Source organism: Haemaphysalis longicornis, unplaced genomic scaffold (assembly GCF_048455015.1).
Source record: "Haemaphysalis longicornis isolate Haplotype H1 unplaced genomic scaffold, Haemaphysalis longicornis Haplotype H1 scaffold_10, whole genome shotgun sequence".
Lineage (NCBI taxonomy): Eukaryota > Metazoa > Arthropoda > Arachnida > Ixodida > Ixodidae > Haemaphysalis > Haemaphysalis longicornis.
This window is the reverse complement of record NW_027526204.1, coordinates 75,120,442-75,133,021: the sequence shown is the minus strand read 5'-3', so window position 1 is coordinate 75,133,021 and position 12,580 is coordinate 75,120,442. Positions and strand designations below refer to the sequence as shown.

The 12,580-nt window shown below is 47.5% G+C and overlaps 1 protein-coding gene and 1 non-coding gene across 2 annotated transcripts in view; both read left to right on the top strand.

Annotated features, from left to right (window-relative positions):
* The first annotated feature begins 2,892 nt into the window (after positions 1-2,892).
* Positions 2,893-2,965, top strand: Trnas-gcu (transfer RNA serine (anticodon GCU)). Its single transcript has one exon. It is a non-coding gene; the product is annotated as a tRNA-Ser (tRNA).
* Positions 2,966-5,784: 2,819 nt separating this feature from the next.
* The window catches only part of LOC144158791 (uncharacterized), a 156,597-nt gene continuing 149,801 nt past the window's right edge, over positions 5,785-12,580 (top strand). Inside the window, exon 1 of the mRNA XM_077689927.1 lies at positions 5,785-6,766. The gene's annotated coding sequence lies outside the window, so the exon portion shown is untranslated. The remainder of the gene's footprint in view (positions 6,767-12,580) is intronic.

The window sequence follows — 12,580 nt, the reverse complement described above, 5'->3', positions numbered from 1 at the left end:
ACTGCAGGACTAAGCCTCTACCAATTTGCTCCAGGCGTTCCTTGTCAATTACTTGTCCATTCTTTGCCTCATCATTTTCTGATTTCACCCCTCCATCATGTATGGCCTTCCTTTTCTTCTAGTTCCATCCACTCTTTTCCCCGCTTTGCATTCCCAGTTCAGGCGCGGAATTATGAGTTGTGTCCGTTTAAAAAAATTACACCATCTTCCCGTAGGGGAACCCTGAGTAGTATGCGAAGCAGCCATGGGCTCGACTGAAGTTCCCATTAGTTTTCAGTTCGTTTCCGTGATGTTCAGCTTCGCGTGCCTTCGTTGTATCAGTTGCTTCTTAACGTAGTTTGAATGAGCCAAGGACATAAGGCGCGTTCGTAGCAATTGCTCCCGTCTCGGTTTTGTAGCGCAGTGGGAAGAGCGCCCCGTACCTCCCGTCGCGGCCAGAGAGTCGTGGGATCAAAACCGGGTGCCGCCTAAACATTTATTTTTATAGTGGACTGCGCTGACGTCAGCCCAAACGCTGACGGGGCTGAAGAGACGCGCATGCGCCGTAGAGTGCGGACGGCGGACAAGGGAGGGAGGGACACAGCCCCGAGCATGAGATGCTCCGCATCTAAAATGCCCATTTCGCGTCTGTTTCAGTCGTGACGCAGTTGCTCTTTCGAGGCCTCTGACCAACGGGTGTGCTGCGTCACACCCAGCCGCCTGCTTTCATTCAATGAGGTCTCGGTGGAAACGTACATGAAATGCACAAATCTGAGAATTCGCCCCAGGTCCACTTGTTCGTTACTTCCAGCTATGCTGTCTTCCACCCAAGTTTCTCCTCTTATACAGGACACTCGTTTTCTTTCGTAACACTTATTTTAGCCGTCATTTTTTTTTTCATCGCCCGGTCGAACAGGGGTGCGGCCCACGACGCCGAGTTCACCATCGGCAGTACACATTGGCTGTGTATCTTTCCTTTCAGGTACATGGTGGTGGTGATGATGTTTACTAACGGGTCGATCTAGCCTTGCGTGATATGCCGGCAATTGCTCCCCCCATCAACACCTTCTTGCCGCTATGCGCGGGAAATCACCAGGAGGCACTGAGGCGTGTCGCACTTAAAAACCCGAGGATCAGGTGCAAAATGTCTCTCCTGGCTATCCAATGTCCTATAGGAAAAATTATATCATCCAAAAAGTCATGCGGAGCGGCTTTCCTTCGAAGTTCCTTAAACAAGGCTAACTTCTCCGTCGCGAGCTCTCGGCAGCCCGTAAGAAAATGTTCGATATCACCTGTTACACAACACGTTGCGCACAGAGGTGAGGAGATAGAGGAAGCCTACTGTCGGTGGTTTGAGTTTGTGCGACGGCGTTGTGTGTTGCCTGCGTTGTGCTCTGGTGTATTTCGTCATTCTCTAGAATCTGCTTCATTTTCATAGGACAGGACAGAGGAGCGGACACCACGCACGCACAAAGTAGAACGCCGGAGTTTTAAAATACTCCGCACGAAAGCGAAAGCACCGCGCGAGCGCGTCCACGCGCCATAAGAGGCGAGAATGGTCCCATTGTTGTCGTAGCGCACCGCTGGTGCCGCCATGTTTCGGTCGACTGTTACGAGCTGTCCGTGAGGGGCGCACCTTTCGGCGCCGCCGACGGGGACTCGTTTGCGGCGGCGAAAAGGAGGCGAGGGTCGTGCGCGCCCGGAAACGAAAATGCAAAGAGGAGGGCGGAAGAACGGACAAGCAAGCGAAAAGCAGTCGAACGAGAGCAAGGAGAGCGGCGGTGGGCGAGGGAATGACCGCTTAACGCTGCCTCTGCTAGAGAGGGAGTTTATAAGCCCCGTCGCGATATATTCGCTCAACGCCAATGCATGGAAGTCACCTTGCGACGCTTGAAAATGAAGTTTTGCCAGGAGGTGTATAATGGAGTCGCAAAACATTTTATAAAGAGACGCACTTACGTCTGTGGAGCTTATGTTAGCGGCAATGTTTGCTGCAATACTGTTACTTTGGGTGACATTTGTGGTGACTCTGGATGACCTTTTTAAGATATCGATGTCTTCCTCTCACTCCCTAGATCTCAATTTTTATTTCTGAAAACAAGTGGTTCTGCACGGCCTCTCCTGTTTTAAGTTCACCCATCTTGCGTTATCTTGGGACCTGACGTAATACCGTAATGATAGTGCTGTTATGCATGGGGTCAGGAAATGCCGATATCTGTCTCGGATAATTGACAATGCAGAAGTATTCCACATATTAGCCACCGTTCTGACACCTAGCCAACGTTTATGCGTTGGCAAGGGACATTCAGCCAAGATATTAGTGTAAAAGCGAGTTGTTCAGCCAGCTTTTTGGTAGTAAACCCTCATTTGATATATATATATATATATATATATATATAAACATACATATACGGAGCAATGAAGCTTGGAAGACGGTAGAGAACGCAAGAAAACTTTGAGGAAGCTGGCGACCACGATAGTTGCCAACGTTTTAGCAAAGCTACTTTCCTTCTTGCCTTCCTGAGGGGCTCGGTGAATGAAGACAAAATAAGGGTTGGCAGTCAAGAAAACCTCGGAAAGCAAAGGACGGAACCCTGTAGGTCATAGAAATAGATGAAGAAGTTTTTGAGTCAGAAAGAAAGTGGTGAAAAATTGCCCGCTAGGTGGGATCCGAACCCACGACCTTCAGAATACCGGTCTGGTGCAATGACCACTACGCTAGCGGCGGTGCTGTTTCCAGGGTTCAACGCTAGTCGACCACTCTCGACATGTCGTAGACACTCGAGTCACTGTCCGGGGGTTAAAAAGAAGGTCCCCTTCACCCCGACTAGTCCGAGTGGCGCTGGCTACCACCCCCAAGTGCAGGAAAAATACCGCAACATAAATGTCCGAGAAAGTGGTGGGGAAACGGCCCCGCCAGTAGCGTAGTGGTCATCGCACCAGACCGCTACTCTGGAGGTCGTGGGTTCGGATCCCACCCGGCGGGCAATTTTTCGCCACTTTCTTTTTGACTCAAAAAATAACTCATCTGTTTCTATGGCCCACCGCATTCCCCCCTTTGCTTTCCGAGGTTTTCTTGACTGCAAACCCTTAGTCTCTCTCTCTCTCTCTCTCTCTCTCTCTCTCTCTCTCTCTCTCCCCTTCTCTCTCTCTCTACATATGTATATATATATATATATATATATATATATATATATATATATATATATATATATATATATATATATATATATATATATATAGCGAATCAGAATAGGAAATGAGGGGCTCGTAGAATTAACAGAGAAATAAGGGTTGGCAGCCAAGAAAACCTCGGAAAGCACGACCTACCACAACCTCCCCTTTGCTTTCCGAGGATTTCTCGGCTGCCAACCCTTATTTCTATATATATATATATATATATATATATATATATATATATATATATATATATATATATATATATATATATATATATATATATATATATATATATATATATATATATATACATATATATATATATATCATCATCATCATCACCAGCCTGTCTACTCCCACTGCAGGGCAAAGGCCTCTCCCATTATTCTCCAAATACCTCGGTCCTGTGCCAACTGTCACCAATTTATCCCCGCAAACTTCTTGATCTCATCTGCCCATCTAACTTTCTGCCGCCCCCTGCAGCGCTTGCCTTCTCTAGGGATCCACTCTGTTACCCTTAATGACCAGCGGTTATCTTGCCTTCGCATTACATGCTCTGCCCACGTCCATTTCTTCTTCTTAATTTCTACTAATATGTCTTTAACACCAGTTTGCTCCCTGACCCACTCCGCTCTCTTCTTGTCCCTTAATGTTACACCTATCATCTTTCGTTCCATTGCCCGCTGAGTCGTTCTCAATTTAAGTTGAACCCTCTTAGTGAGCCTCCAAGTTTCTGCCCCGTAGGTGTGTACCGGTAAGATGCAGCTGTCATACACTTTCTTCTTCAGCGACAATGGTAGGCTGCTATTCATTATCTGAGAATGCCTGTCATATGCACCCCACCCCATTCTGATCCTTCTAATTATATATATATATAGGTAAAAGATAACAACAACTGTGCGGTTAACTTTTCTATTATAAATTAGTCCAGCAGCTTCGGAAGTGGAACTTCCTTCCTCACGGACAATTGTGAGGTTGTCCCTGAGGAAGGAAGTTAGACTTCCGAAACTGTTGGAATAACTTATAATAAACAAGTTAACCGCAAAGTTGTTCTTATCTTTTACCTGAACGTTTCTTCTGGCTCGTTGCAAAACTAATCGAAATCTATCTATCTATCTATCTATCTATCTATCTATCTATCTATCTATCTATCTATCTATCTATCTATCTATCTATCTATCTATCTATCTATCTATCTATCTATCTATCTATCTATCTATCTATCTATCTCTCTCTCTCTCTCTCTCTCTCTCTCTCTCTCTCTCTATATATATATATATATATATATATATATATATATATATATATATATATGCAAGGTAAGTAAAGATAGAGACAAACGAGAAAAACTAAAAAACAAAAGATAACTAATGTTTTAGTAAGAGGACTTCCTTCTTTCAAAAGTCCTAGATCACCAAGCTCGTTTTCTGGCACATGCACCTCTTAGGGTTCATCGTCTTCCCTGACACCTCTTTGGCGCATATCCCCGTGTGTGAATTGGTGGACATAATCCTTCATGGTCAATACTGCTGAGGCGCATACCCCGATCAACAATATATATATATATATATAGCGAATCAGAATAGGCAATGAGGGGCTCGTTGAAAATAAGACATAAATAAGAATTGGCAGTCAAGAAAACCTCGGAAAGAAAAGGGGAGGATGTAGTTGGTGAAGATATATATATATATATATATATATATATATATATATATATATATATGAAAAAATGGTTGACTCAGGATTAAAAACAAAAACAGTGGTTTACTGACGTTTCGACGGGAGGACCAGTCTTCATCTCAGTAACATACAACCTAGATGCACGCACGCTTATATAGGTGCAGAAGGTGTGCTGCAGTGCACCCTTGTTAAGAACATAAGTTGGTGGGTATAGGCGTGGGAAAAGGGAAAGAGGGAGGGCACTGTAGCACACCCTCTGCACCTATTAAGCATGCGTGCTTCTAGGTTGCATGTTACTCAGTTGAAGACTGATCCTCAGGTCGAAATGTAAGTAAACCACTGTTTTTGTTTTTAATCGTGAGTCAACAATTTTCTCAAATATTTCTTCTGGCTCCTCGAGAAGTTTCTTCGAGTGTTTATATCATCATGCCCTTTGCTTTCCTTGGCATTCTTGGCTGCAAATCCTTATTTCTGTGTTATTTCAATGAGCCCCTTATTTCCCATGCTAATTCGCTATATATATATATATATATGTGTGTGTGTGCGTATGTATGTGTATAACTTTCTTTCTCTCCCTATACATATGTAGGAAGAGAAAGAGAGAGAGGTAGAATGAAGAGAAAGTAACAAAGCAAACATGTATGTCTGCTGGACAGACAAATGTTTCCTCAATATGTCTTAGGACAAAATAAGCCAATCTTCACAAGCTTGTTCTGTATCTCACTCATTTTTTTTCACGTTTCACCTTGCCTCGACACAAAACGTGGTATAACGAAGCGTACAGCTTTCTCCTTTCCTTTGCTGCGACGCACAGCACCCTCGAGAGTGGGTTCGAGCACGAGACCGGACGCAGGAGGACGAACCGCATCGTTGATCCGCACGCGAACTAGCAGAAAACCGGACGCAGATGGGAGCCACCAACCTGTCCGCTACAGAGGCGCCGCAGCGACCCCGTGCGTGCCGTGTTTGCACTAGAGGGGGGCTGCTCTCTCCGCTCTCTCTCTCTCTCTCCTCTCGCCGCTGCTGGACGCTCTTTTGGCTCTCTTTTCTTGCCCCGCCGCTGCCGCCGGAGATGCCGCGGAGGAACGGGTCGGTCCACTCGACGGCATGTTTGCGCTGAGCTTACAGCGCCTATCCCGAGCTCCGCCGCCACCATCCGTCGCTGCTGTGAACTCGCGGCAGCGAGTGTCATGACCCAGCGGCGGACTGCCGCCGCCGTGGACTTCCCTCCTGGCCTTCCGCTGATGATATTTCTCCTGCTGTCGCCACCAACACCTAGTGTCGTGTCGTACGAAACAAGTGTCTCCTGACCGGACCTTGTGTGTGTCTGTGTGTGCGCGCTGCCGACACGTAACGACGTGACAGTCGCCGGTCTACCGTCCGGTCATCATCTGACAGTGATTTCTTTAAACCGTTCGCGCAAAGTTCCCGTCGACCGGCCGTTTTTTTAATCTTGTCAAAAGTGCGTTAGTTACCCGACGTTTCTGTGCCTGGTTTACACTCCTCCGGTGTCGTCTGCTACGAGAGAAAGCAGATTTTCGTTTATTTTCGCTTTCTTCTGCAACTACAGCCTGCAACGCAGTGGGATAATCCTGTGCTCAAAACTTCATCACTCACTGCATCTTCCCGTTCTTCTCAGCTGAGAAAGTTTTCTTCTGTTGCTGTCCCAACGAACGCAGGCGCAACAAAGTTGAGTTTTTTTTTTCAATTTCTTTTATCTCGTCTGACATCTGGTTGTGCCTTAACGTGCCCGGAGGAGGATTCGTGCACCGCATCGGCGAGCCGATAGTTCTTCAAGTCCGGCGGTGGTGAGAGTCATCTTCGTGGTCGCCGGCGAACGACATCGGAAGTTTCACCGTGGTCGACCTGTTGGATATTGAACGTCGCCTCGGATCCCGCTGGCGCACCTGTCCGACCAAGACGCAGCGTGAGTGGAGCCGATTTTATGATTAGTTGCGTGCTCATGCCGCCCGGCGGACCGGTTTCAGTCCTCCGTGGGATAGCCGGCTGGGGCCCCCCTCCTGCCTATCCCGTCTCGGCTAGCTGGGCTCGCCGCAGCCTCGCCGAAGGCCCTCGTCGCCGCCGTGTGCCTGCATTACAGTCTCTTTTGTTGAGGTCTTGGTTTGCGAGCACGCAGACGACGCCTGGCGTAGATAGATTGGCTTGGCTTTGGCTGTGCCGTATATGCGCCAATTATTAAGAGATGTAGTCTGCAACGGCTTAAGAGGACGCCCTTAAGCTTCCGAAGCATTTTAATTTCTTCGAATCGATGCAAATACTTTGGTGCACCCTTGTATCTGTCCCTCCTTTTTCCGATCAGTAAACCCTTTCCTTGCTTTCAGTCTCAGAAGTTTTGATTTTTTTGACGCCGTCTGAAAGAGTTGCGGGTTGTATCGCCTGCTACCGCGGCGGGCTTGTAACTTCTTTGTTGCTGACTGGTACAGGCTCGCTAACTCTTTGATGTCGACGTGAACACCGGCGGACACATGGCAGGACGTGAGATGCGGGTTCTTTTGACTTTCTTTGCTGGAGGGATACTGGCAGTGCACGCGGTTGGATGGGGCTGTCGGGTTGAGGGGGTGCCGCAGGGTGGCGTACTTCACCCGTTACTTTGCTTTCACCGTGATGCGGGAACGATAGCCGCTCACGGGTTTCTCTGGAGGCACAGGAAACAAACTATAGACCTGTCGGTTGTGTATCTTCTTGTAACTGTTGCGACAGGCCCGTAAGGGTCTAAACGTGATCAACCGTTCAGGCACGCCAGGAACACGTCTCATGTTTTCGGGACGTGTGGCGGTAGAGCGTTATGGCAAGGAAGAACTACCGCAGGCAGCTTGTTTCGGAAAAGCAGTTCTTGGCGTTGTTGTTTGTTGGGCTCACATGATTGCTTCAAACCCCCCACCCCGCCGCCTCCCTCCACCACTGGGTGGAATGTTCTACCGAATATTCGCTCGCTGTAGATTTCTACCGAAGAAGCCTGTGCCGCCCTATGCTTGTATGAATGTGGTATGCCTGCTATGACAGGGATGCGGTGAAGTCAAGTTCGGTCATATGCCGGAGCTGACCTCGAATTGACGGCAAACTTCTTTAGGCTTTGTTTTGTCAGACTAACATGGTTGACAAATTGTTTTGAGCAATGACTGGAGTCCTGTACAAAAGAGGAAACGACTGGCGTCTCGATATTTCTTTAGTGGAGGCAATACATACTGGCCTTCCCAAGCATAATTTCGTTAACCGCTTTTTGTTTACATTTTTAATTATGGTAGCTGTGACTCTTACAAAACACAAATAACTTGATGCACAGAAGAATTAGGAAATTCTTTCGCTGTTCACGGTGCCCTGAAATAACTGAGGTGGGGTGATATCGCATCAAATCTTTTTTTTTATTTTCTAAGTTTACGGCATAGTAAAAAGGTTTACCCAATTTCGTGCATTAAGCTCCATTTTTCACATTTCTGGGAGAACCAGTCGCCGTAGTAGTAAAAGCCACTAGATTTTCTAGAGAAATCGTTTCTCTAGAAAATCTAGTGGCTCTGCCGGTGCGAGCTTGCAATATTATTTACTACAACAGTATCAGTCGCATAGCAGTGGAGGTAGGGATATAACCAGGGCTACTTTCGTACACAGCTTAGTAGCAGGTTACAGCTTACAACAGCGCGAATACCGATTAAAAAAACGACTCATTTATGTTAGCCTACCTTTCTTTACTCAGGTACTAAAATATTGCGAGCGATCAACAGATTTATGTCGTTACATACACTTCAGTGAGTGTACACTGAGATTGACTTAAAAAGGCTATGAAAACAAAATAAAACTTTGTTTAATGTGAAAGAACTTGCCCTTGGCAAATCACCCAATTCCAGCCCCGAATGGCGGCTTTTAAGCATGAAAGATGAAAAATTAAGCTTTGGGTGGCTTTTGTTGGCGGCCGCCAACTGCATAAACAAGTCCGCTTTTTTTTTACATTTAAATAATTTGCTGTAAGTTGGAATGACTACTTTCAAGGTTTTCACAAATAACTATCGTCACATTGCTTACTTACGTACTGAACAATAAAGCTAAGGCGGGTTAGATGGGGCATGGTGCTACTTGGAAAAGACAGCGCCAAGAGCAAGACGAGTGGAGCACAAAAATATACACTGCGTTGACTGCCACCTGATTTTATTTTGATTACGGCTTGAGATTATTAATTACACCACGATCGATATGCAAAGCCATTTGCTCTGGGACGGGGATCATGAGGGAAGAGCTGTAAATTATCGCAGTCAAGAGAGCGGGCTGATCCGTACAGTAAAGGGTTTTTGTTTTTTTAATTTGAAGGATATTTTTAAAGACGTCTTTTTTGGCTAAGCATGGAAATGTCTGTCTGTCTGTCTGTCTGTTGCAAATTCAGCCTTTAGGCGCTGACCCAAAAGTTGAAGGAATGTCTCAAGAAGAAGGATATATGTACGAAATAGTTGCAAACTACTAAAACTGGCGGGGTGCATCACACGTATCAACACGCTCAGCAAAAACAATACATTAGGCATACTTGAAAATATAAGTATTAGATAACTGACCGTAGCAGCGTTTCTTTATATTAAAACCAGTCACGAACAAAAACACGGTAAAAAGCGGTCTCGGAGACAGGCGAGATGTGAAAAAAATGTCCGTTACTTCCGTAGAGTTCGAAATAAGATTGGTGTCATTGCTATCGGGAAATACCAGTCTTTTTAATGAAGCAAACTTGTATTTGTCTACATGGCCCCGTTAAGAAGGCACATATATTGAAAATTCGATGTACAAAAGTTACCGCGAGCCTACTGCCGGTTTCAGCGCAGTTTGTCTCTACGGCCTTTGGCGTTTCCTTCAGAGAAAGTTGTTCCCCGGCCGTGGGGCTCAACCGCAGAGATCCAGTTAGCTGTAACCCGCAATGTGGAGAGGCCAATGAGGTTTCGCGAGCGCGTACAATGGGCCATTGGGCATATACGCCGGCCCGGGCCGCGTCCCTATGGGCCAGGCTTGCCATTCTTTCGCGGGTGACCTGTCCTAGTCGGAACTCACGCTGCGCAATACGGCGAGCACGTAATGTTATCTCACCGCGAGATTCAAATAGCTTTTTTTTTCTTTTCCGAAGTTCGGCGCAACGACCCTTGTTACCGCCCCGAACGCAAAGCTGGCAAACACAAATTCAAGAAATAAACTTACCTGCAATACGCCACGTGAAACGTTTTGCGCGTAAGTGCTGCAACAATCCCATTTTTCAACGACCTGGACTTCGGAAAGTTACGGGGAACCACCAGGGAAAGCCCTTAATTTTCACAGACACTACACATACGATTGCAAGTGTCGAAGGAAGCAAAATTCAAGCGGAGGGATTACGTAAGGGCATTGTTGAGCCGTTCCTCTGTTACGGGGAGGGTCTTTCGTCCAGGAGGTCCTGGCCACGTGCGGCCAGTCGTGCCCGGAATATCATGAGGTCGACCTGGTCACCCAGGTCGCTGCTAGCCAGTTGGCCCTTCCACTGCTGAGGGGTGAGGTTGGGGCAGTTGTGGGTAGATTTGGGGTGAGGTGGCCCTCCCATATCACGTTCTTTAGGACGGAGGGGATGCGCAGAGTTGGCAGTCCGAGGGTTACATGTTAGGGTGGATCGCTTGAAGTCGGGCGCTGTGAGGAAATGTTTTGATGTGGAGTCGTCGTAAGATAGCCTGAATATATCTTTAGTGCATCAGCTCCGAAGACCACTATTCACGCGCTTTCCTCCACCTGTCGGTTGGGCGTTGTCGTCTCGCGGCGTGGTGCCGAAGAAAGCGATCGTAAAGTTTTCCTTTCTATTTTGGACGGACATCCAGCGGTGATGGTGAAGATCGTGGCCATTTCGCGTTCCCTCCTGCGCGCTGTTTCGCGTTTGCGACTTCCCTCATTCGCATATAAAAGACCCCGACGGGGTTGCTTTGCAGCATGCACGCGTGCACCGTAGACGTGTCTACCAAAGCGTACAGGACTGGCGCAACACCTCACACGTAATGCGAAAGTCATAGATCAACGTTCATCGACGAGTGACAGAAAACGCGATTCCGTTTTCTCCCGCTTCAGAAACGGAGAGTCCTTACACATTAAGGCGTCCTAAACATTCATTGAATGCGTGGAGACAAGCACTGAAGAAGACACTCCGAGGCCTTCCCTCTGGTCTTGGAGGTGAGCGGCCCGTCCGCCGTGGTTATGGGACGTGGGCGTGCGTGTCTTTTGCTTCTTCTCTTTCGATACGGCTGCCCACTCCCCGGCGGCTCGACCGCCCTTGGCGTTTATATGCGCGCCGTAGTCATTAGGCTTCGAACAGCCGAGCGATCATGATCGCAGCACTGAGACTGCGAAGGCCGCCGCAGAAACCGTCCACCCCTTCCCTCTTTCCCCTCCCCCATCCCAACCCTTCTCGCATATTACATTTTCCGCCAGGAGACATCAGGTAATGTAGCCCTTCGTGAATAGGGGGCCCTTGCTACTTTCTTGAGTCCCGTGTACAGCAGTAAAAGCGTCTGCCGGATGGTCGTTTCGACGGCCCGCCGTAGTTAGTCCGCGGCCATGACCACTAGTTTAACATCGGTGGCCGTCTTCTGAGTCCCTTCTTCGTCCACTTCCTCTCTCTCTTTCTCTCTCTTATCGCATTTTTTTTCTCCGAGACAAGTGAGGGAGTAACCCCTCCAGGAGTAGGCACCTCTTATTACTCCTCTCCTCCAAAGGGTCGAAGGGTCATTTAGGTGGCCCCAGTTCCTTTCCTGACCATGACCACTGGTCTACTAGACGCCTGGTTGAGGACATGCATTGAGCACGGAAGTGCCTTGTTCTCTTTTTACAGCAGTGAATGCGATGTCGTTTGTGGAAGAACAGCAGTTGCTGAGAAGTTTGCACGCGCGAGCCTTGAAGCAATGACCCCTGCTGGTTCGGTTAAGGTTTATCTTTGGCTCCTCCGGTACAGGAAGCTCTTGCTGGGATGATTTAACGGCACAGTTTGCGCTGTGTACTGCGTGACCTCTAACTGGTTCCCTGTGGCGGCAGTTGAAAGCAACGGTTTATCCTCCGGCTCTGGACAAGCGGCTTTGTTTCTTGAACTTTCTAAGCCGGTATTACAAAACCTTCGCGCAAACCGTGGATGAATGCAATGTGCTTGTTAGGTTCGTGCATCCAGCTCCGTTCTCCAAACAAACAAAAAAGTTTCACAAAATGATCATGTTGGAGTCCGAAACAAGCTACAGCCATTTGGGACGCAGCTAGAGGGCAGGTACAGGTTATAGCGGTCACCTGTGATGATAGTTAGGGTTTATTTTTACACCACGACCCTCTGCGGTGGCTCAGTGGCTAAGGCGTCGTGCTGCTGAGCACGAAGACACGGGTTCGATTCGCGGCCGCGGCTGCCGCTTTTCTGATGGGGGCGAAAAGCAAAAACGCCCGTGTGTACGAGATTTCGGAGCACGTTAAAGATCCCCAGGTGGTCAAAATTAATCTGGAACCCTCCGCTACGGCGCGCCTCAGCGCGTGCGTTGCGTCGGCGCCTTAAAAAAATAATTCACACCACTGGACTATGAATAATTTTAGTGGATTTGTTAGCGAACTCTGCATAAATGCGGGGCTTTACTGTTAATATTTTGCACTTAATTTGCATTACACTTAGGTTAACGTTTACACACTGAATGCTTCCCTCTGTAGGTGCTTTTCAACTATTGGCCACAAGCGCTGAAAAATCGCGCCTTTTTTGTTTGTTTGG